This window comes from Propithecus coquereli, unplaced genomic scaffold, assembly GCF_000956105.1.
Source record: "Propithecus coquereli isolate 6110/MARCELLA unplaced genomic scaffold, Pcoq_1.0 Scaffold18, whole genome shotgun sequence".
NCBI lineage: Eukaryota > Metazoa > Chordata > Mammalia > Primates > Indriidae > Propithecus > Propithecus coquereli.
This window is the reverse complement of record NW_012142745.1, coordinates 6,688,052-6,690,474: the sequence shown is the minus strand read 5'-3', so window position 1 is coordinate 6,690,474 and position 2,423 is coordinate 6,688,052. Positions and strand designations below refer to the sequence as shown.

The following is a 2,423-nucleotide window of genomic DNA, read 5'->3' as shown; positions in this document are numbered from 1 at the left end:
ATATTTCGTAATGTTTTATTTCTAAAATTTTAATAATTTTTGGCATCTTCACTTGAAAGCAGGGCACGATCTACCACTGCCTCTCTGGCTACCCCCGCCCCACACACACACACACACTCTCTGTTTACACTGCAGTCAAAATGATCTCAACATGCAACTCTGACCTTTGACTTGCCTGAATCGTTCTGTTCTATGCTCTCACAGAACCTAATACCTCTTCTTGAAAACATTTACACAGAATTTAAGCACATTTGTTTTCTGATTTCGCATTTATAGGATTAATTGCGTAATGCCTGTCTTCCCTATTCTGCAAGGGCAAGGACTGACTATGTTTTTGCCCAACACAAAGCATGGACACAACAGATAACTCTTTTATGAATGAATGACATCCCTGCACTAAGCACTGAGGATAAAAATTTAGCTTCTGCCTTTATCAGACGAATGGACTAATAAAAAGCCAAACCTGTGAGTGAGTCATGGCAAGACAAAGAGATAAATAATACTTGACAGTGATACAAAGGTATGGAAAGGAGCAAAGAGCTCGTCCTTGGAAGAGTCTAGAAAATGACATTTGAGCTGTGAATTTCCATGTGAGAACCATAATTAATTTTATAGCCAATTCTTCTTCCTCCTTCAATTCCTAAATTTTGCCTTAACTTGAGCCTATGGGTTGCCCCACTGTGTATTCTTGCCCACTGAGAGAGGCCATGACTTACAGGCCACAGCGACCTCTTTGGTGTGGGATGGTGGCAGGGCAAGGGCAAGGAAGATAAGCATTAGCCGGTCATCGTCTATGTGCCGGCTCTCAGCTCAGTGGGTGGGATGAGGAGCACAACTGTTAAGGTGTACAGGGATTATTTTCCCTTCTCTGTCACTTGCTATGGATGTAATCCTAAGCACATTTTAATTAATCTCCCCAAGCCTCAATTCCATCATATGTTAAATGGAATAATGTGATTTGTCTCATAATGGCTGTAAAACACAGAGCAAATGTTTAATAAGTGTTGTGTTTGCAGCCGTAATCTAGCTGTTGTGAAGCTGAAAGGAAGAGCTATCTTGGGATGGTCTGTGAAGGCGTTCCAAAGGAAGAGGACATTGCCAGAGGGATATCAAAAATTATTTTTTCTTGCTACTAGGAAACAGCAATCCTGTTCTCAAAAACAATTTTATACTTTGATACAATCCCACAACTATTGCTCTCATTTATGGTTCTTCTATATCTATTCATTTCACAGAGCTATCCTATGTGTTAGGTTGTGCTCTATTACAATTATGAATGCGCTACAGGCTTTAGAACATGTGGATAAAGGTTGAACACCTGCATCAGAATTGCCTGGGAAGGAATCAAAGATGGAATATCTTCAGTCATTCTTACAACAATCACCTTGGTTCCATAATGCTAGTTTGTATCATTGGGAGAAAGTTTCCACTTTGAATTTACATTCTAACCTCATGGCAGGAATATACAAAATTGTAACAATTTGCCCTTGTATTCCTGTGCTTTAAAGGTCCTTCCCTGAACTATAAATAGCCCACTCCTTCTTTTTATGTATTTTAAATTAGACATCTCCTTCTGGGAAAGGCCTGTTTTTGACCATCCAATCTAAAGTACCTTCTCATCACATCAGCGCATTTTAATTCTCTGCACAATGGAGAATCTCTTTTTCAACTGTTTGTTCATTCCTTCAATCATTCATTCCTCTTCCCTACTAGAATGTCAGTTCCCCAAAAATAGGAACCTATTCTATTCCATTTCTAAAATATGACTGTTTTGAACCCAGTGTTATTGAACCCTTCTCTGTGTCAGCACTGTTACAGGACACAGTGGTTTGCAAAACTGACCCAGTCCTCATGGAGATAGCCTTGAGGGAGACATATATTTGTCAAAAAAGACAAAAATAAATAAGCATATAAATACAAATTATTGTAATTACTCCGGCGGTCCTAGACTGGGGAATTGAGGAGGTTTTCAGTTGAGGTTTGAAGAGTGAATACAAGTCATGTACGTACACGAGGGGCAAGTGTAAAGTGTCACGTTCCCTGTGGGGCGAGAGCATGCGTCGGTGGGGCAGGGGCAAGGGACCTGTCTCAGGACGTGTGGCAGCAATAAGGAAGTGAGAGGAACACATTCAGGAACTAGAATAAGGTCTTGTGAGTTGGTCCCCAAATGCAAAGTAGAGATGTAGAATTAGAGATGAGTCTGGAAGTTGGTGGGGAAGCCAGAGCCAGGAAAGAAATTGAGGCATCATTGCACATGGATGTCAGTTGAAGCCATTGGACTAGATGAGAAAGAAAGGAGGGAAAGGAGTCTAAGATGGAGCCAGGATTATCATTAGAAGTCACAAGGAGAAGTAAGAGCCAATGGAGGAGATTGAAAGATGCTAGCCAATGAGGTGGAAAGAAAACCAGAATAGAGCGTGGTC

The 2,423-nt window shown here is 40.8% G+C and overlaps 1 protein-coding gene across 1 annotated transcript in view; it reads left to right on the top strand.

The window, feature by feature from the left end:
• DOCK10 (dedicator of cytokinesis 10) overlaps positions 1-2,423 on the top strand; it is a 347,252-nt gene that overhangs the window by 189,600 nt on the left and 155,229 nt on the right. The window lies entirely within an intron of this gene.